We start from the raw sequence: 23,424 nt of genomic DNA, 5'->3' as shown, positions 1-23,424 counted from the left end.
AATGTCATTTTCTCCTTTAAACCTTTCAAGGCCCCAGGGCCAGATGGCCTTCATCCTTTCTTCTATAAAAAATATTGCAGTATAGTGGGTAACTCAATCATCTCCTTTTGTCACAATGTCTTTCAAATACAAAGTTTCCCGAGAGAAGTAAATAAAATATATCTATGCCTTATCCCAAAATTCCACAATGCAAATGATCTAAAGAATTTTCGTCCTATTAGCTTGTGTAACACCATCTACAAGGTCATTACTAAGATTATAGCAAATTGCATTAAACCTTTCCTCCAAAATATCATCAGCCCTTACGAAACTAGTTTCATTAAAAGTCGTAGGGCCGGTGACAAAGCTATAATTATTCAAGAGCTCCTTCAACATTTAAACAACATGAAAGGGAAGAAAGCTAACATAATTATTAAATTAGATCTCGAAAAGGATTTTGGTCGCCTCGAATGGTCTTTTATTTATTGCACCCTTACGTTTTTCAAATTTTCCTCCTCAATTGCCAAATTAATTATGCACATCATTACCACAAGAAATATTGCAGTACTAGTAAATGGTAGTGTCACTAACTATTTTTCTCCCAGTAGGAGCATTCGCCAGGTGATCCTCTATCTCCATATATCTTTATCTTATGTATGAAAATGTTGTCCCAACTCATTTTATATCAAGTGGACGTATTGAATTGGGATCCTATCCGCATCAATAATCGTTGCCCAAATCTCCCCCACCTATTTTTTGTGGATGACCTTACACTATTATCACAACTGAATATGAAATCTTTCTCCACAATCCAACACTGCCTAAATCTTTTTTGTAACCATTCAGGCCAAAAGATTACTCTACCAAATCAAAAATCTATTTTTCTAATAATTGTAACCCTAAGGTGGCCAAAAAGATACTAGATATTAAAATCAGCACCAACTTTGTTAATTACTTAGGATTTTCAATGTTTAGAAAAATCCCCTAAAGCCACTGATTTCCAGTTCCTTATTGACAAAATGCAGAGTAAACTAGCATCTTGGAAAACTAATTTTCTTTTCTTAGCTGTGCGTACCACACTAGCTAGTGCTTCCCTTAGTTCAATTATGTCACGACCCAAAAACTAACCATGTTGTGATGGCACCTATCGTGATACTAGGCAAGCCGACACATTATCAAAACAAACTGATATTTTCATTTCAAAGATGATCCCAAAGCTATTTAATATAAAACCTTCATGAAGGAGTTCAAATCAAAACAAAAGTGCAGAAAAGAAAGCCCGACATCGGGTGTCACTAATCATGAGCATCTACTACAACCGTCTGACAATATCAAGACTAACATAGTTTGGAAATAACTGAATACAACTAAGGGAAGATAAAGAGGGAGGAAAGCAGGGTTGCGGTCGCCAGACAGCTACCTTTCTAACTCCAATGGATCTGCAACTGAACAATCAATACCCGCTACAGTGACCATAAATGCCTGGATATGCACACAAGGTGCAGGGAGTAACGTGAGTACACTAACTCAATAAGTAACAATAGTAAATAAAGGCTGAGAAGTAGTGACAAGCAATAATGCATGTAAAGTTCATATCACAAAACTTAGTAAAATACGACATGCTTTTAAAACCATAGTTTGAACCAAATCAGCTTGTTTAAATCCAGTTCTAGAAATGTGAAAAAAATATCTTTCAACAGTTTTCGAACAAAGGTTCAATGCAAAAGTGAGAAAAATAATGAAATCATAAATAGCCCTTCATGCAAACATCACTCAATACATCCCCTCGGGCAAACCTCACTATTGCTCGTATACAGCCCCTCGGCCAGACTTCACCATCACTTATGCCTCCCAGTCACTCAACACTCGGTACTCGGCACTGACACTCAGTAGGTAACTGCGCTCACTAGGGGTGTGCAGCCTCCGGAGGGGCTCCTTTAGCCCAAGCACTATAACAAGCCAATCATGATATAAATCAATCAGGACCTCGGCCTCACTCAGTCATGTATCAGTAAAACATGCTACGGTGTGTAGCCCGATCCAATGAATATCCTCACAAATCAGACCCTCGGCCTCACTCAGTCATAACCTCTCCAGTGTCTTGGGCTCTCGGGAAACAAGGTATTCAGCCCAAACAACATTTATATGATGCATCAAAAGTCAAAACGGAGTAATAGAGACTGACTAATGCAGTAAATAAGCATAAACATGACTGAGTATAGATTTCCAATCGAAAACAATAAGAGGATAGCAATAAAAGACCTCTAAGGGTCCAAATAACACTGCATAAGGCCTAAACATGGTATCCAACCTGATTTACATAAATTCTTTCTAAAAACATGTAAGAAGCATGTAGTTTCAACAAAATATTCAACTTTACAGTAGATACGGGATGAAGCAAGTCACAATCCCCAATGGTGCATGCCCACACGCCCGTCACCCAACATGTGTGTCACCTCAAAGTAGTCACATGATACAAAATTCGGGGTTTCATACCCTCAGGACTAGATTTACAATCGTTACTTACTTCAAACCGATCAAATCTGTACTCCATGATACTTTTGCCCCTCGAATCGGCCTCCAAACATCTCGAATCTAGCCAAAAGCAATACAATGCAATCAATATAGGGCAAGGAACCAATTTCACACGAAAAACTGCTTAATTGGACACAAATCCCGAAGTTCACTCAAACCCGGCCCCCTGGCCCTCGTCTCAAAATCCAACAAAAATCACAAAACTTGAAAGCCCATTAATTCGCGAGTCTACCCATACCAATTTCATCAAAATCCGACCTCATTTGGTCCCTTAAATTCCCAAATTACTCTCTCAAGAACTCCTTATTTCCCCCCCCCCCCCAATTTTTCACCCCAATTCCCAATTTAGATGATAAAAATCAAGATACAATCATGGAATTTAACCAAAATCAAGTGAAGAACAATTACCCCAATCACCTTTCTGAAAATCCCTTCAAAATTTGCCTTCTACCGAGCTCCCACTTCAATTTTATGATATGAACTCAAAACCCTCATTTTGAATCTTTTAAATCTGCCCAGATATACCTTCATCGCGATTGCGGAAATAGCCTCGCGATCGCAAAGCACAAATAGGCTGCCCTATATTTTAACCTTACATGATCACGGAAATACACATGCGATCGTGGATAACAACCTCTCAAAACTACACAAATGCTCCTAGCTCTACGCGATCGCGTAGAGCAAATTCCTTCACCTCACTACCGCTCCAAATCCTTCTACGCGAATGTGACCTCAACCATGCGTTCGCAATGCACAGCTTCACAAACCTACACGATCGCAATCTTATCTCTGCGATCGCATATAACAAACTCACATCTGCCCCCAAATAAGCCTACACGATCGCGAATGGACTCCTGCGATCGCGTACAAGGAAACCAGAAACAGCTGATACCAGATATCGGTAATTCAGCTTTGTCACTAACTAAAAACAAAGTGCGTTAACCACCCAAAACTCACCCGAGGCCCTCGGGACCTCAACCAAACATACCAACACATCCCATAACATCATTCAGACTTAGTCGAGCCTTCGAATCACTCAAAACAACATCAAAACACAAAATTACCCTCGGATTCAAGCCTAAGAACTTCTAAACTTCAAATTTCACAAACAATGCCGAAACCTATCAAATCACGTCCGAATGACCCCAAATTTTGCACACAAGTCAGAAATGACACCACGAACCTACTCCAACTTCCAAAATTCCATTCCGACCCCGATATCAAACTTTTCACTTCCGGTCAAAATCGCCAAAATTCCAACTTTGCCAATTCATGCCTAATTCTACCACGGACCTCCAAATCACATTCCGGGTGCGCTCCTTAGTCCAAAATCACCTAATGGAGCTAGCGACACCATCAAAATTCAAATCCGAGGTTGTTTACAAATAAGTCAACATCTGGTCAACTTTCCCAACTTAAACCTTCATAAAAGAGACTAAGCGTTTCAATCTACTCCAAAACCACTCCGGATCCGAACCAACTAACCCGATAAGTCAAAATACAACTGAAGAACACAAAAGAAGTAGGAAATGGGGGAACGGGTCAATAACTCTCGAAATGACCGGCCGGATCGTTATATCCTCCCCCTCTTAAACAAACGTTTATCCTCGAACGGGTCTAAAAACATACCTGAAGTCTCAAATAGGTGTGGATATCTGCTTCGCATCTCTCGCTCGGTCTCCCAAGTAGCCTCCTCCACGGGCTGACCTCTCCACTGCACTTTCACGTAAGCTATATCCTTTGATCTCAACTTTCGGACATGCTCCAAAACTACCACTGGCTCCACATCATAAGTCAAATCACCATCTAACTGAACCATGCTGAAATCCAAGACATAAGACAGATTGTCGATATACTTACGGGGCATAGAAACATAAAATACTATATGCACACTCGACAAGCTAGGAGGCAAAGCAAGCTCATAAGCTACCTCCTCAATCCCCCGAAGCACCTCAAAAGGCCCAATGAACCGAGGGCTCAGCTTGCCCTTCTTCCCAAATCTCATAACACCCTTCATGGGTGAAACTTCAGTAGAACCTTCTCCCCAACCATATAAGACACATCACGAACTTTTCTGTCAGCATAACTTTTTTGTCTTGACTATGCTGTACGAAGCCAATCCTGAATCACTTTCACCTTGTCCAAACCATCCTGTACTAAGTCTGTACCCAAAAGTCTAGCCTCGCCCGGCTCAAACCAACCTACTGGAGATCTACACCGTCTCCCATATAAAGCCTCATACGGAGCCATCTGAATACTTGACTGATAATTATTGTTGTAAGCAAACTCTGCGAGTGGTAGAAATTGGTTCCATGAACCCACAAATTCAATGGCACAAGTGCGTAACATGTCCTCCAATATCTGAATAGTGCGCTAGGACTACCCTTCCGTCTGATGATGAATTGATGAGCTCAACTACACCTGAGTGCCCAACTGTCACTGCACGACTCTCCAAAACTGCGATGTAAACTGTGTGCCTCTCTATCTGAAGTGATGGAAACTGGCACTCCATGAAAGCGAACAATCTCTCTGATGTAAATCTTAGCCAACCGCTCTGAAGAATAGGTAGTACACATAGGAATGAAGTGCGCGGACTTGGTCAGTCGATCCACAACCACCATAATAGCATCGAACTTCCTCAAAGTCTATGGGAGCCCAACTACGAAATCCATGGTGATCCGCTCCCACATCCACTCTGGAATCTCTATCTACTGCAGCAAGTCGCCTAGTCTCTGATGCTCATATTTCACCTGCTAACAGTTGAGACACCGAGATACAAACCCCACTATATCTTTCTTCATTCTCCTCCACCAATAGTGCTCTCTCAAATCCTGATACATCTTCGAGGCACTGATAACTATGGATTTTAGCCTATCTTATGCTCTCTTTTGCTTTGGTTTTGGATTAAAAATGTGTAAAAGTATTCCCGAAAATTGACTTAATGTGCTTGTGTGCAGGGTTTGGTCAAAAGAGGCAAAGAAGCCATAATCAACTCATGAATGAGTCAATCTTACACAAATCTAAGGTTGGGACCAGACTACTGACTGTGATGGAAAAGAGCGGCCGCGTGAGGACTACCGCTGAGTCATCCACAAATACACGACCCGCGAAAGTAAAGTTCAGAGAGGCTAAATTTGAGCACAAGTGCTACCGCTGACCGCGGTGGAAAATTGCGGCCGCGAAATATCTGACGCGGCTGTGGTGATATTTCCGCTGAGAACGGTAATTGAAGATTTAGAGACTCTATAAGTCAAGCTTAATAGAAGAACGCGGTCCGCATCCAAATTATGTGGCTGCGATTGAAGCTAAAGTGAAGGCATTGGCTTTTACACTGTCCACGAAACCAAGTCAAGACCAAGCCCAGAATTGAAGAAAGGCGGATCATGCTCGTTATTGCACGGCCACGAGAGTTCAAGCACGGATGTGGTAGGAATTACGCCTTCGCGAAACTTCCGCAGGGGCATTTGTGTCAGGAATTTTTAGCTGTGTATAGATAGACCTTTTTCACATTTTCAGGTTAAGTTTTGTTTAGGAGAGCACGTGAACGGGTGATTTTTACCTTTTTGAGTAACTTTAGAGTAGAGTTACCTTCAAACTTTAGATTTTCATCTTGTAGTTGAATCTTATGGCTTATATCTCATCTTTATCTTTGATTTCTGCTATTGTTATGAGTAGCTAAACCCATAGCTAGGGTTGTGACCAAACCCTAGTGTAGGTATTTAATGGGTCTTGAATTTTCGGGCTTAATTGTTTATGGGTTAGTGATATTTAGCTTGATTCATGCTTTAATTGTAGAATTGGTGGTTGCAAACACTGATTCATGCCTTTATGACTTAGACTCTTCTTGAGAAAGAGAGACTAAGTCTAGGAAAATTAGGCTAACAAGGAATTGGTGTGCATTCAAGAGATTGGTAGAACCAATTAAAGAGTTAAACCTAGAGATAGTAATACCCGACTTGAGCCAATGTCATTTGTTATGCATGAACACCCATTTGGACTTGAGAAAGCCAAATTGGGCAAAGTCACTCAAACTACCGAGAGGTATAGAGTGAGCACTTATGTGTGATGGTTATATCACGACCCCAATCATAACAGGCTTGCCCTGAATTCTCGATACCCGTTAGATATCCACCTAGGTGGAAGTCACTACCCTAGTCCCTTTTAATCCTTGAAAACAACCAACAAAAATATTGTACTTAGATTATTTTCAGCAATCAATAGCATTAAACGCAGAATAGAAAGAAATCCAAGCATGGTTAGAAGTGTAATTAAAAGTAACACGCATAGCTAGATTAGATAAAAACCCAACTCCCAACTAATATTAACTCCTTGTGGATATCGATCCCGACCTTTTGGGTAAAAGTTTCATCGACCAATCCTCCCCATTATATAGTGGTGCAGGGTTAGAGCTAATCACGAAGTTGTATTCGCGTCCACGGTTGAAATTTCGCGATCTGCGTTACTCTTTCGCGGCCGCGCTTGTTTTTTTTGCTCTCAGCGGTTCTTTCTTTGTAATAGCCCTTCAAAAATGTAAAAGCACGAACCACGGTGGAATTTCGCGGACCGCGCTCAGGTAAGTCTGTGGGCCCCTTTACTTTTAGTATAAATTGAAGGACCCTTCTCCTGTAACACTTTTCGAACCCTTCTCTCTCACAGCAACATACTACTGTTCATCTCCCTCTAATTTGAACCCAATTTCATAGCATTAATTAGGAATTAGTTTCTACCACAAATCAAACAACTGGTATTGTTTAAATCATCGCATTGCTTTTATATTCTTGCTTTTCTTTTCTCTTAGTTTTAACTTCTTCTTTTAATTAGGGTTTGATTACTTCCCATAATCTAAGCATTGATGTTAAATAATTCATGTGGGTACTTGTTGTACATGTATAATAGGGGATAGGGTTGTTCATTATGCTGATTAAATGCTAGAAAAGTGAAACCCTAGGTCCAAGAGGAGTAAAAAATACCCGTCTAGTTTTCAATTTCACGGACAGCGGTCCAAATTACGCTGTTCGCGCTCATGCTTTGTGAGAACTAAGTTACTTGTAAGTTCGCGGACACGGTGCTTTTTCCGCGGTCTATGGTTGCCTTTACGCGGCCGCATCTATTTTTTTACGGTCAGCGTTAATGAGTTTCAGAGAGTTGGTAAATTGGTTTTGTGTTGCGCCCCCTTTTTTCACTGTCAGCGATACCTTAACTTCAGAGAATAGGTAGTTTGATCCCCCAATCTTTCACAGCTGCGTTCCTTTTTATGCGGACCATGGTGGCCTTTTCACGACCGCGCCTATTTTTCCGTAGTCCGCGGTGCCTGATTCGGAGAGGCAGTATATGCAAGTCATCTGCAATGTTTTAGTTTCATCTGCAATGCTTCACCATATGATTGTTACCTTGTTCTGAATTTTTTTCATAGCTTGTTCTCTACAGACAATGGTCCGATCTAGAGGCAGAAGTGATAAACAAAAAGGGAGAGTAGAATCCTCCCGAGGCCGGGATAAAGGGAAGATCAAAAACCCCTCGCCGTGCAAAAATCAATTGGTGAAAAGAGAACTGCACTCAAAGCTGCGGACAAAGCCGCATCCCATTCTGACGGTAGTGAATATGTCCCTTCCCGGGAAGTTTCGGAAGGAGACTCGGTGCCAACCCATGTTCCCGTAGACTTTCAAGGGAAATTCCAGTTGCGAGATGAGCCTACACCATTGTTTTCTTCTGAGTCGTCTAATGGCTCGGAGGAAATTAGTGAGGCTTCGTCATCAGCTTCCCCACCTGCTACAACTTCGGCCTCACCAGTGGCCCCCATTGATGTTGATGCTGAGATACTGGATGGATGACGGGAGAGGGGGTGACACCAATGTCGGGGGGTTGGCAAGATCTAGAAAAATTGTAGTTTGGGAGGATAGATTTGTTAGTGAAAAAGCCTACCACAAATTCCGGGAATGGTGGCAGTAGAGGTAGCTCACCCTAGAGAGGAAATTCATAGAAAGAGATCTTCTACCCCACAATCCCAATGTGAAGAGGCAATTTGATGAAAGAGTGGGGTGGAAATTCTTCACGAGCAAGCTGCTAGAGACCAATGAATTTTTAGTCAAACAATTTTATGCCAACGTGGCCCACATAAAAAAAGGCACCTATGTGACCAAGGTGCGGAACCAAAAGATCAGGTTTGATGGCAAGACACTGAATGCATATGTCGGGTTCGATGATGTGGATGGATCCTTGTACTTAGAGAAGGTGGCATTAGATGAAGCAGCCCGTCTATGGCTTGCAGAGGTTATAGCCATTCCCGGGACATCACCGGCTTGGCTTACACCTGGGGTCCACATAGCTAGAAACACTCTAAGCTTTGAAGAAAAAGGGCGGTGTACATTTGTCTGCAGCCGGCTAGACCCAGCCTAGCATGACAGTGATATCCCAGTCTCCCGAGCAATCGCTATGGCTTCTATTATGGCAGGGTTCCCGATAAATGTGGGAAATATCATGTCAAGAATCATCGCCAAAGTTTTTGGGAAGGATGAAGGATCATACCCCTACCCAAACATCCTCACCATGTATTTGGATGATCAAGAGGTAGAATGGACGTGTTTTGACACAAAGATGAAGCCAAAAAGGCCTTTCTTTTGGTACAACCTTTAGGCAGCAGATAACCCCATGTACAAAGGCAAAGCCACTACCTCTGCTGGCCAGTGTGAAGAGCCAAGGGTAGTGGCCACTAGTTCCGAGCCTTCCACAGCTGAAAGTTCTTCTGCGGCTATGCCACCTCCATCATCCGGCCTTTCTGTCACAGCCCCATTGCATGTGCCCTCCACCTCAGCTTACCCTCTGACTGCACTGTGGGTTAACCAAACTTTATCCAGCATCAACAACTAGATGCAGGTAGCTACATCAAAGCTATCTGTCTTATCCAGTGCAGTCACAGCTCAGGCAGCTCCAGCACAACCTCAGATGCCTGCTTCAGTGGAGGAATCGCTAAAGGAGCTTCTAGACAACCAGAAGAAGCTCCTGGACAACCATAAGCTTATCGTGGCCACTTTGGATGCATAGGGAAAAGCAATCAAGGACCTGGGCAAACAAACGAAGAAAATGAAGAAGACTCGGGCCTCAAAGGAGTCAGTAAAGCTGCTGAGTAAGGAGGTAGAGAAGATTACATCAGCTGGAGACATCCCACTGGACTTGCTCTTGGAGGAGCAAGTTCTAGTAGCTCAGGCAGTACAAGCACCAGAGCAGGAGGCTGACAGAGAGCCTATGAGAGGATTTGTAGTACCCAGTCCGAGGACTTGGAGATACAGTTAGAGGATCCATAGGGAGCTTACCCCACTGATGTGCAGGACCTGATGTAGACCACATAGGGAATTTTCTCTACTCTCTATCCCTTCTTGATCGTATTTTTGCATTTAGCAGTGAGGACAATGCTAGCTTTTATTTGAGGGAATAATCCTATTTTGATTTGATGACTGGAATGTAATTATAATACTTATTTTTCTTTATCGTTATTTTTCACTTTGGCATGTACATAACTTTACCATTTATTTTCACTTTTGGTATGTATATACATTTACCATTCCATGTATATATTCATTCCCATTTTGTATATATTCATTTTTTTCCATTATTGTACATATTCGTTTTACTTTCCGTAGTTTACCTTATAACTTCTTGTGTTCTTTTTCCTTAATAGCTTAGTTTTTTTTTACTTCCGTTAGTAGCTTCTTTTTGAGTTCTTAGCTTTGTGATCAATAAGCCTTTGGTTTTTTAATGCCACGGTTCTTTTCAAAGGTGGAGGTTGTGTGAACTGGGTGGCACTTCCGGATGATGGATGGCGTGACAACCTTCTTAAGGGTTTGAGTCCGTTTTCTTTATGTTTTATGAAAATAGTAGTAATGAATAATAGTGTTTCAGACAAGTTTCACTTGGGCCTAACACATTTACCTTGGACTGTATGGTTAAAAACAAGTTGATTTGCAAAGAATGGTGCTAGTTGTGACCTTTAGACTCTTGTGTTGACTAAACAATCATCGAGTGGATTCTCGGAGCCATTTGTATTGCTCAATCTTCGCTGTTATTGTGGGCCCTTGTCTCTGTTCTCTTTAGCAATCCAACAGCATGTGAGGTGAGGTATTGAATTGCAAGTCCAAGTCCCGTGCCAATAAGTCTAGAACTTGCTCTGAATATTTGTCTAGGCAAAATTCTAAGTGTAGCTCGACTTGAGAAATGATTATAGGCTCTCCTTGATCCAATTTGAAACTTGAAAGCATCCATAGCCACCAAATATGATATCCCTAGTCAACCCCGTTGACTCGAAGTCCTTGTTCTTTTAATAACCATGATACAGGCTTTTATCCGTTCTAAAATAACCCTCTCTTGGCACCAGATATTTCCTTGGCACAATTGACAAAAGCATATGTTTGGGGGAGAGACGAGGAATGTGAAAGTGATAAAAGGTACAAAATGAAGAAAAGGGAAGGCAAAAGAAAATAAAAGAAAGAAAAGCAAAAAAAGTCAAAAAGAAAGTGAATAACATAGAAAATGAAGGGATTCAATGAAAGCAATGATGAAAGGCTTGGAATGATTAGAAAGGAGAAAAATGATTGTCATGAACAATAAAGAGTGAAAGTGTGTCTCTCTAGTCCCCTAAGGAAGAAGAAAATGACTCAAAGAGTCAAGAAAGTGTGAGCCGAAATGAGAAAATAAAGTGCTTAAGGAAAGATGAAACCTTCATAGACCGATATATCCTACCTTGAACCAAAAGTCTTCATTACATTACCGCAAAAGCCCTATATGATTTCGAGTTGAGTGAGCTTATATTAGTGGTGATTTACATAAGGGGCAAACTTATGGTACTTAGAGTCGGACTTGTGATCTTCCTTTGAGAGACATGAGCGTAGTTTTCCACAATCTTTGTTTTGAGTGCTACAATCTAAAGTGAGATTTGCTTATGGAGAGTAGAGGAGAAAGAGTTTGGGTTCCACAATGACCTACATAGTAAAGCGAGCTTCATTGATGAGTTAAGTCAACTCTTGATGCTCTTGTGTCGCACTAGAACTATGGTACTACAAAGGTTGTGTGTTGTTGATAATGCATTTGTATTGAGGGTAATTGTTAGTCCTAATTGATGCTTGATGAAATCACCTTAGGATAGCTGAAATTTTCCTTTTTTTTGTGGAGGTAGGAATTACTTTGTTTGCTTGTGGACAAGCAAAAGCTTAAGTTTGGGGGAGTTAATAACTATGGATTTTAGCCTATCTTATGCTCTGTTTTGCTTAGGTTTTGGATAAAAAATGTGTAAAAGTATTCCCGAAAACTGACTTAATGTGATTATCTGCAGGGTTTGGTCAAAATGAGGCAAAGAAGCCATAATCAACTCATGAAGGAGTCAATCTTGCACAAATCTAAGGCTAGGACCAGACCGCTGACAGCAATGGAAAAGAGAGGCCACGTGAGGACTACCGCTGAGGCGTCCACAAATACGTAGGACCCGCGAAAGTAAAGTTCAGAGAGGCTAAATTTGAGCACAAGTGCTACCGCTGACCGTGATTGGAAAATCGCGGTCGTGAAATATCTGACGCAGCCACGGTGGTATTTTCACTGAGAGTGGTGATTGAAGATTCAAAGACTCTGTAAGTCAAGCTTAATAGAAGAATGCGGTCCGCATCCAAATTACGTGGCTGCAATTGAAGCTAACGCGGAGGTGTGACTTTTAAGCTGTCCATGAAACCAAGTCAAGACCAAGCCCAGAATTGAAGAGACATGGACCGCGCTCGTTATTGCGCGACTGCGAGAGCTCAAGCGCGGACGTTGTAGCAATTACACCTCCGCGAAACTTCCGCAAGGGCATTGTTTTCAGGAATTTTCAACTATGTATAAATAGATATTTTTCACATTTTTAGGTTAAGTTTTGTTTAGGAGAGCACGTGAATGGCTGGTTTTTACCTTTTTGAGTAACTTTAGAGTAGAGTTACCTTCAAACTTTAGATTTTCATCTTGTAGTTGAATCTTATGGCTTATATTTCATCTTTATCTTTGATTTCTGCTGTTATTATGAGTAGCTAAACTCATAGCTAGGGTTGTGACCAAACCCTAGTGTGGATATTTAATGGGTCTTGAATTTTAGGGCTTAATTATTTATGGGTTAGTGATATTTAGCTTGATTCTTGCTTTAATTGTAGAATTGGTGGTTGCAAACACTGATTCGTGCCTTTATGACTTAGACTCTTCTTGAGAAAGAGGGACTAAGCCTAGAAAAATTAGGCTAACAAGGAATTAGGATGCATTCAAGACATTGATAGCCCAAATTAAAGAGTTAAACCTAGAGATAGTAATACCCGACTTGAGCCAATGTCATTTGTTATGCATGAACACCCATTTGGGCCTCCTCCAGAATCAACTCTCGAAGTCCTTCTATATTGGGCACACATATCTGGCCCTGCATCCTCAATACCCTATCACCACCAATAGTCATATCTCTAGCATCATCATGCAGAACCTTATTCTTAAGGACAAGCAAGTGAGGATCATCATACTGGCGCTCTCTGATGCGATTGAATAAGGAAGACCGAGAAACTACACAAGCTAGGACCCAACTGGGCTCTTAAATATCCAATCTCACAAACCGATTGGCCAAGTCCTAAACATCAACTGCAAGAGGTCTCTCACTAATAGGAAGGAATGCAAGACTACCCATACTCACTACCTTTCTACTCAAGGCATCGGCCATCACATTGGCCTTTCCCGGATAATAAAAATGGTAATGTCATAGTCCTTTAGTAGCTCCAACCATCTTCGCCACCTCAAATTGAGATCCTTCTGTTTGAACAAGTGTTGGAGGCTACGATGATCAGTAAACACCTCACAAGACCCACCATAGAGATAGTGCATCCAAATATTCAACGTGTGAACAATGGCAGCCAACTCCAAATCATGAACGTGGTAGTTCTTCTCATGTGGCTTCAACTGACGAGATGCATAAGCAATCACTCTACCCTCTTTCATCAACGTACACCCAATGCCGACCCGAGAAGCATCACAAAATACTGCATAAGAGCTTGAAGTTGATGGCAAAACTAACATTGGAGTTGTGGTCAAGGCGGTCTTGAGCTTCTAAAAGATCGCCTCACACTCATCTGACCACATGAAAGGAGCAACCTTTTGGGTCAATTTGGTCAAGGGTGATGCAATGGATGAAAATCCCTAAACAAACTGACTGTAATAACCCGCCACACCAAGAAAGCTACGAATCTTTGTGGCTGAGGACGGTCTGGGCTAACTCTGGATTGCCTATTCTTCGGATCAACCTGAATGCCCTCATGGACACCACGTGCCCCAAGAACGCCACTGAACTGAACCAAAACTCACATTTGGAGAACTTAGCATAAAGCTTCCCCTCCCTCAACTGCTGCAATATAACTCTCAAATGCTCGGTGTGCTCCTCCTGGCTACGAAAGTACACTAGGATATCATTAATGAATACAATAATAAACGAGTCGAGATAAGGCCGAAACACGTTGTTCATCAAATTCATGAATACTGCTGGGGCATTGGTCAGCCCAAAAAACATCACAAGGAACTCATAATGACCATATCGGGTCCTGAAAGCTGTCTTAAGAATATCCGAGTCCCTAATCTTTAATTGGTAATATTCTGACCTCAAGTCGATCTTGGAGAACACCCTCGCTCCTTGAAACTGGTCAAATAAATCATCAATACGAGGCAAAGGATGCTTGTTCTTGATGGTGACTTTGTTCAACTGCATGTAGTCAATGCACATTCTCATAGTGCCATCCTTCTTCTTCACAAATAGAACTGGTGCACCCCAAGGTGTCACACTAGGCCAAATAAACCCCTTATCAAGGAGTTCCTAAAGTTGCTCCTTCAATTCCCTTAACTCCACCAGTGCCATACAATACGGTGGAATAGAAATGGGTCGGGTGCCCGGCACCAAATCAATATCAAAGTCAATATCTCTATCTGGTGGCATGCCCGACAGGTCTACAGGAAACACATCCGGAAAATCCCTCACCACCAGAACTGAATCAATAGTAGGAGTCTCTACACTGACGTCCCTCACAAAAGCCAAATAAGAAAGACAACCCTTCCCAACCATTCGATGCGCCTTCAAGAATGAAATCACTCTACTGGGAACATAATCCGACGAACCTCGCCATCCAATCCATGGCACTACCGGCATAGCCAACGTCTTAGCGTGACAGTCCAGAATAGCATGGAACGGAGATAACCAATCCATGTCCAATATCATATCAAAATCAACCATACTAAGCAGTAATAGATCCACTCTAGTCTCTGGTCCCCCAATAGTCACTACACATAATCGATATACACGGTCTACAACAATAGTATTGCCAATCGGTGTAGATACATGAATATATGAAATAAGAGACTCGCGAGGTGTATCCAAATAATGAGCAAAATATTATGACACATATGAAAAAGTGGAACCAGGATCAAATAATATAGAGGCATCCTTGTGGCAAACTGAGACAATACCTGTGATCACAGCATCTGAAGCAATAGCATCTGGTCTGGTGGGGAATGCATAGAAACGGTCCTAACCACCACCTGATCGACCTCCCCCTCTAGCGCGACCCCTAGCATTAGCTGCTCGAGAAAGTAATAAGGACCACGCCATGGAGGCGACCAATCATTATATTCTTGCCATGTGTATAGATATCCTAGCCCGAAAGTTGTGCCGTGACATTTCAACTGTATCAATTTGGTAATGCCTTGGAGTTTCTTCCCAAGCCCTTTGCTGGGTTCATATCCAGATAATGCCAGTATGCTTTCTATTTTGCTACCCCACTACTTGTCCTTCTCAATTGCGTCGACATGCTCAATGTGGTGATAAGTCTCTCCACCTAGCCTTCTTCTATTTTCGAGAACCGAAACAGTTTGACTGGTGTAAATAGGGTTACTTCCATCCCCATGGATGATGACCTTCTGATGGTTCCATTCGAACTTTGCGGCCTAGTGTAGTGTGGAAGCCACAGCCCCAGTAGCATGTATCCAAGGTCGTCCCAATAGAAGATTGTATGTAGCTGATATATCTAGTACTTGGAACTCAACATCGAACCAAGTTGGTCTCATCTGCAGACAAAGGCTAATCTCCCCAATCGTGTCCTTTTGAGATCCATCAAATGCTTTCACGTTCATACTCCCTACTCGTATCTCATGGAAATCTTTGCCCAACCTTTTTAGAGTAATCAACAGACAAATGTTGAGGCTTGAACCCCCATCTATTAGGACCTTGGCAATAAATTTGTCTTCAAACTGTACCGTGATATGCAGTGCCCTGTTGTGACTTAACCCTTCAGGTGGTAGTTCATCCTCATGGAAGGTGATCTTGTGACTCTCCAGTACTTGCCCTACCATGTTGGCCATCTCTCTACTGGTGATATTGTTGAGCACATAAGCTTCATTCAACACCTTCATCAGAGCACTCCTATGCGCCTCCGAATTTTGCAATAGCGACAGGATGGATATCTGGGCGGGAGTCTTGCTTAAATGATCGACGATAGAGTATTTTCTCGCCTGTACTTTCCTCCAAAGATCATCTGGTCTAGTTTCAATGACAGGTTGTTTAGTAGCAGCCTCCTTGCTTGATCCTCCCAAATTTTTGGGTGTATAGATCCTTCCAGTTCTGGTCATTCCCTGTGCGGCACCAGATTCTTCCATCTTTGTTTTTCCCTTTCTCCTAGCTTCAGAAATGTGGTATGGCATTGAACTTGAAAGGGGTGTGGTTGCTACTGTCACTATGAAAGGTGTGGCCGCTTCTACCTCAAATTGAATAGGTGTGGCTGCAAGTGGTGTTACTTCTACCTCAAATGGAACCGATGCGGTTACCTCAACCTCAACTGGCGGTTGTATCTGGACAACAATAGGATTGAGCGTGACTGCGGGCTTCTTAGGATCGCCACCCTCTTTGATAAGTCCAATTGATCCCTCGGGATCCCACTCTTCATCCGTTTCTATCATATTGATCCCTTCGCCCCTATGATCTAGAAGCGGATTATTGCGGATGTTGGGTGCAGCTTCCTTTGCCTGTACGACCTTATTATCAATCAATGTATGGATCTTATCTTTCAATGTCCGGCACTCGTTAATAGTGTGCCCTTTCATACCAGAATGATATGCACAGGTTTTATTCAGGTTGACCCATTGAGATGAATTCTCCATTGCCATAGTGGGAATAGGGGTGACATAACTAACGTCCTTCAACCTTTCGTACAGCTAGTCGATGGGTTCAACAATGGTTGTGTACTGTCTAGGTGGTTTGCGATCAAAATTAGGTCTAATTTTATGGTAATTTTGTCGGGTTGGAGGTGAATGGTAATAGGCTGGTTGTGTGTTATAAGTGTTATAGGTGGTGGTGGGTTGAGAATATCTGTGAGGTGAGGGTTGGTATGTGGATGGAGGTGTTTGGTATGTTAGTGGAGATTTTGGGCTTTGGTCCACCATTACTGCCCATACTTCTTTCTTCTTCGATATGCCGCCTGATTGCAATGCTTTGTTCGTGGCCTGCAATGCCTCAAAATTTGTCACCATCCCACTTTTAATACCCTCTTCAATCTTTTCTTCGAGTTTGATGATATCGTAGAACTTATGGTTCTCAATAATCATTAGCTTTTCATAATACTGTGGGTCTTGTGCCCTGACAAAGGACTTGTTCATCTGTTCCTTGTCTAACGCTAGTCTAACCTTGGCTGCTTTCGACCTCCACCAAGTAGCATACTCGTGAAAAGTCTCAGTTGGCTTCTTCTTTAGGTTCTGGATATAGAAGAGATCCGGTGCATTCTTCGTATTAAACCTGAACCGGTCCATAAAATCTGATGCCATGCTTACCCAATTGGCCCACTTCTTAAGATTCTGGCTTATGTACCAAGACAGGGCACCTCCGGTAAGACTTCTCATGAAGAGCTTTATTCAAATCCTTTCATCTTTTTAGACCCCCACGAGCTTGTCACAATAAGTTCTCAGATGAACCTTGGGATCACCCGTTCCGTCAAACATTTCAAACTTGGGAGGTTTGTAACCCTCCGACAGTTCCACATCTGGTTGTATGCAAAAATCCTCATAGTTCAGACCCTTTATCCCTTTTACCTCCTTCAACACCCTGAACTCGACCTGTCAACTTTTTGAGCTCCTCGGCCATGTTCTTGATGAGCAGGTCCTTCTCAGTGGATTCTGGTGTATAGGAGATTGGTTGAGTGGAGTGAGGTGTGGTTTCCACGTATATAGGGTTATTTTGGTGGGTGCTAGGGATTTGGGTGTAGTAGTGGTCGTTGGTCGAGTTTTGAGAATCGGGAATATGTTGTGGTGTATTCTGAGGAGTGTGATAGGTAGTGGTTTGTGGTTACTGGGTTGGTTGATGAAGGTGTTGGGGAGGAGTTGGTACCGGTAGTGGATTAGGATTTTAAGGCGGTGTGGCATATTGATGGGGTGCGGGAGGATTTTGTGGATGTTGGTTTGGCGTGTTTTGAGGAGGTGCTGGGCTTTTAGCATTTTGTTGGTTAACGTCTGGGACGTTTAGGGTGAGGGAGAGGTTTGCCAAGTTGCGGACCTGCTCGAGTTCTCCTTGTAACTCCAATATTTTTTGTTCTAATCGCAAGACTAAATCATTCTGGGCCGGAGTACCCCGACCGTCTGAAGTTTTAATATTCTCAGCATTTTCTTTTTGGATACCACTCAAATTATCCATCTTAGCTTTTCCTCTGCTTTTCGGATTACTCGGATGAGGAGGAGGAGGTGGAGGGCCTCTAGATCTGGTGTGATATGCTGACGATGCCAATATGTGCAAACCAACCTTAGGGGATGAGAATAATAAAAATAAAGAAAAAACAAAAGGTAAACAACTCAGTAAGGATTCTGAAATATTTGCAGTATTTAAACACATATTGCGAGAATGTAAATCCGCATCCTAATTTGGGAGCCTCGTTGTGCCCGAGGTAGGCCTAGCGACACGTTGATTTGGAGATTTTTAGTGCCAATAATACCTCATTTCATTAATGTAAAAATAGATGAATCTAAAACGATATTAAATAAGATAAGTCATTGATGCCACTTGGCCTTATTACATTTGAAAAAGTAAATAAACCTAATCTACTTGGTCCCCGAAGGACCTTCTCCAAGCTGGATGTTTTTGGCTTCGTTGATAAAATGCCCTGGTTCGCGTAGGTTCAGCAATATGTATGCCTTTTCTAAATGTCCTCCTTCGCTTCCTTCGGCATTTTGGCAATCGGTGACTCTCTTCCACATTTTTCCCTCCAATTCCATTAGACTGTACTCCAGATATTCCAACTTTTTGCTTGCTCTAACAACCATCTCCCTCCTTTCATTAATTAGTTCCATATCGGTCTTGTGTCGCTCCAGATGCTCGACCTCAGACTCATGAACTATTTTGCGCAGTTTGTCATATTTCACTTACGCTTCGGCAACTTCATCTATGACTCTGTTTCCTTAACCAACCATTGGCTCAAATATTCCTGCTATGTTATTTTCTAACCATGATGGGTAGAAGTACACATGACCAGTGTGATATCGATCCGGCTTGATGGTATCCTTTTCCACGATAATTTTCAAAGTCCACATATGCTAAGTGTTACATTTGTATGGGTCATCATCATCCTGAAAATCTGCCCTGTAGTGACTCATTTTAGAAACTCGTGGTATGACCTGCTGACTGCCTGTCTCATAACCCTGATAGGAGCATAAGGGTATATACCCATTAACCCGATCAGTACCAAGTGCGGAACATCCCTAGATCTGATGATGAACTCATCGGTGGGGAACCATTCGAACATCCATTGAACATGATCCTTGGTCAAATTGCTGAAAAACGGTGCCCATCCTATAACATTTTCGGGTTAAGCAAACCTGTCTAGGATATAAGTCATTCTCTTAGGATGATGGAAAGCTGTTTGATCATTCCACAGCTTTCGCAGAAGCTCTTGACGGTATTGACCTTTTTGGAGATGCTCTAACAACCAAACTTGTAGGAGAAGATTACATCCTTCGAAGTATTTGTACCCCTTCTGACAGCGCTCTAAGCCCCGGTATATTTCTGATATGATCATAGGGACAATGGTATATGTTTTCCCCTCGATCCTATCCATCAAGGTTTTGGTTACCATGGTCAGTCTGGTGTGGATTCTATCCCCTTGGATTGGGAACATTATCATACCCAAGAAGCAGACGATAAACACAAAAACCCTGCAGTGAATCCAACCCAATGAAGTGATGGAGAATTCATCATCAAAAATACGATAAGATCTGTTGTGACTGTATCGTTCATAGAGGAAGTCAAAAGGTATGTAAGACTTCTTCAAGCACTCCAAGTCCTCATTCTTTCTCAAACCCATCATCTTCAGAAACCCCCTAGTATTGCGGTTTCCTGATACTAGTAAACCAAGACTATCCCAAGGTAACCTAGCGAATCCCCTATTTCTTCCAAGAGAGGGGTCATTTCTATGCTTCCAAAGCGAAACACGACTCTTTCTTTTTCCCAAAACACTGTAGCATCTTCAATCAACATGTTTTTCGTTGAAGGTCCAATATAGAAGATAAATTTCCCAAGACCCTTTTCACATGATTTTTATCACTTGATGGAAGATCTTCCCACCAATCTAGCAACAGTGGTGGTATGTTACGGACCATGCCGAACCTGGGGACTTCGTGACTCATTTTTTACAAAACAAATATGGTTAGGCCCTTTCCCCCTCCAGATCTAACTATTTATACAACAATGATTAGCATATTGGCACTTATTTCTCTAAAATTAATGCACACAATCGTGGTTGCGTCCATTGGGATTATGGAAAACCCGATGGACTTTTGGACGAGGCTTGTCTTAAAGGGTTACTATGTGGACAACACATTAACCCGACTAAGTTTGACCATGATGCATGTACAATTAGTCAGAGTAAGGTTTCTATAAAGGTCTATACTGGTACCCTCAAGTGGACAACTTGAGGGGGAAAGACACGAAATCGTCGACTGCACCGCTAATCGACTAGTTTTACCACAAATAAGCCTTTCCAAATTTAAAGGGTGATATATAGGAAGGGTGAAAACACTCATCAAGATTTGCTATAGGATTAATTACGCGCGAGCAGAATATGATGTTGAGCATGATTTATGCAACAATAAATAGCATGTTGTCACGTATTTGCACGTTAAAAATGATAAATGCGGTATTTAATAATTGAAAGACGTTTAAGAAAGAAACAAGAAGACAAGTCAGTTTCTATAGTAAAGAAAATCATAAATGCTTGAAAATATGCAATTAAATCCAGATAAAAGGGGGAAGGGGAAAGGGTGCACACGTATTAACAGAATAAAGCATGTTTAAGACTAATTCACAAAAAGTGAGCTTGTTATGGTAAGAGCTTAATTATCCCCAGCAGAGTCGCCATGCTGTCACGCCCCCTTTTTCTCGCGGAGTCCGGGTTTCAACATTTTGGGACAACTCCTTTCCTTTTTGGAATTGGGTAAGAGATTTGAAGAGTTGCCACCTAACGAATTAAGGTGCGTTAGGGCACCTATAACAATTAACTCATGAAACCAGTTTACATTACTAGAGATTGGGTAAGGGCTCAAATTACCTTGAAGGGAACGTGTTAGGAACCCCTCGAGGTCCACAACGGTGGGCCCCGACCAAACTCAATTTAAGAAAATTAGTCTTTAAGGAAATAAAACAGTTTAAACAAATAGAGATTATTTTAAAACGGGAATTAAAGGGTCCTAAGTTTATAAGCCTATATGATCACTTCCATGCAATACTTGGTAACCTTCCCCAAATTGAGGTGTTATGCGTAGCATTAGCGTATGGGTCATCGTCTCCTTTACTACCCAATTACCCTTCCCTTTTCAATTACTACCTAAGCGTTCTAATAACATCCAGTACGTACCTTATGCGTGCACTACCCGTCCCTTACCTCTGGCTCTGGAGGTATTTAGGACATCTATTTAAGGTGGTTCTAAACTCACCAGTTAAGGAGATAGCAAACAGGAAGGTGAAGACAAATGAAATTCAAGAGTCTAGCCTTGGCTTTCAATTGGCTAGACAGTGCAACAATTCAAAGAAACTTAAGTTATGTAAGTGTGTAAGTAAGAGTTGTGTATATCAGTGTGTGTGGGTGTTTTTCTCTATTTTTTCATGTGTTTACAAAAAATCACAATAGTGAGGTTTATATAGCATTCAGCAGAGTAGAACAAATAATCCAAAGAAAATTAAGAGTTCACAAATAAGGTATGCAAATCATTCAACTAGTTAATTAAGGCTACACCCAATCAATTAATACGACAGAGTCTGGGAAATATCACTTAGATTAGGGAGAATCAATTAACAAGCAAGATTGAAGTTTAATAAGGTAAGAAATAAGTCAGAGACCATTTATAGGTCGGTTAAAACAAATCAAAACCCAGAAATCAGACCAGTAACATAATTAAGAAAGGCAGTACCAATTATAAGTCACATATAAGGAAAGAATAAATACAAATCTCAGAAAGATACCAATTTTAACAAGAAAATATAATTTCAAACCCTAATTAGGCAAATAAATCAATTAATCAATTTACTTAACTGGGCCAAAGTGAACGAACAAGAACAGTGAGACAAATAATCGAATAACGGAAAACTTTAAGCATTTCAAAACACAGAGATGAAACATCAGCAAAGAAATTAGTCGAACAGTAAAGAAGAAAGGCCAGAGTTGAACCTTTAAGCATTTTCAAATATTTGCTAAAACTTAAAAGATGAAACCCTAGTTCTTAGGGAAAAAGTGAAATCGGTAGATAATAGTGATAAAAACGAAAGAATCTTAAAGGAAAGCGATTAAATAAACTCCAAACACTTCAGATCTAAAGAGATCTGAACCTACTTGGCCAAAAAATAGTTAGGTTTGTGCAAAAATAAACAAAGGTGTAAAAATCGAGTTTTAGACCGGAGATTTGATGCCACAAAAACACGAAAATGATAATACTCACAAACACATGGTGAATACAGACGGATTCATCAGAAGATTGAGGGATTTGAGCCAAGTATGTTCGAATCCCCTTGAAATTCCATCAAACAACAAAGAAATCGAACAACCAGTAGAGATAAGAGGCTAGATAGGGCCTAAGATCGAAGAGGAACCCCATGGATTAAAGGGGGTTCAGGTGACGGCGGGCTAGGGTTAAGGAGAGGTTGAGAGAGAAGAGAGAAAGAGGGGATTTAGGGGCGGCAAAATTGGGAAATGAATAGGGTTTGGGGGGTTATGGGTAATTAAAAATGGTAATAGCATTCTGGACCATTGATCTCTGAGATCAACAACCAGGATTTGATCTGGGGTTAGACGGGTTTAAAGATTGGGTTATTGGGGTTATGATTTAATTGGGCTGGGGTAATAATTTGGGCCACATCCGAAATTAAATCAAATTAAAAGGGGCTATTTATTAAATATCCAATTAATTTGATAAAATAATTTATAAAAATAGCTAATAAATGATAAAAATGATATTTATGCATAAAAATGATTTAAAATAATTACTTAGTATAATAAAAATTTAAAAGGTCATTTTTGTATAAAATAAAGTAATTATGCACATATGGGCTATTATTGCAAAGTTTTTGTAATTATAGCCAACAGATGTAAATAGGGTTATGCATAAGATAATTAAAGCTTAAAATATAAAAAAATAAAAATTAAGCAATAAAATTATTATAAAACCTTTTGTGATGCAATTAGTAATTATTTATATAATAAAAATGCTAGGATTAATTTAAAATCCTTTAAAAATGCAGAAATTATGGAAAAATATTGATTGATGCACATGCATTGTTTTGAAGATATACATGCATTTTAAAAATAATATAGGAAAAAATTAGCTATCAACGCAAATATTCCTCTATCTTTATTTTCT

The sequence above is a fragment of the Nicotiana tabacum genome, chromosome 22, assembly GCF_000715075.1.
Source record: "Nicotiana tabacum cultivar K326 chromosome 22, ASM71507v2, whole genome shotgun sequence".
Taxonomy (NCBI): Eukaryota; Viridiplantae; Streptophyta; class Magnoliopsida; order Solanales; family Solanaceae; genus Nicotiana; species Nicotiana tabacum.
Note: the sequence above shows the minus strand (reverse complement) of the source record.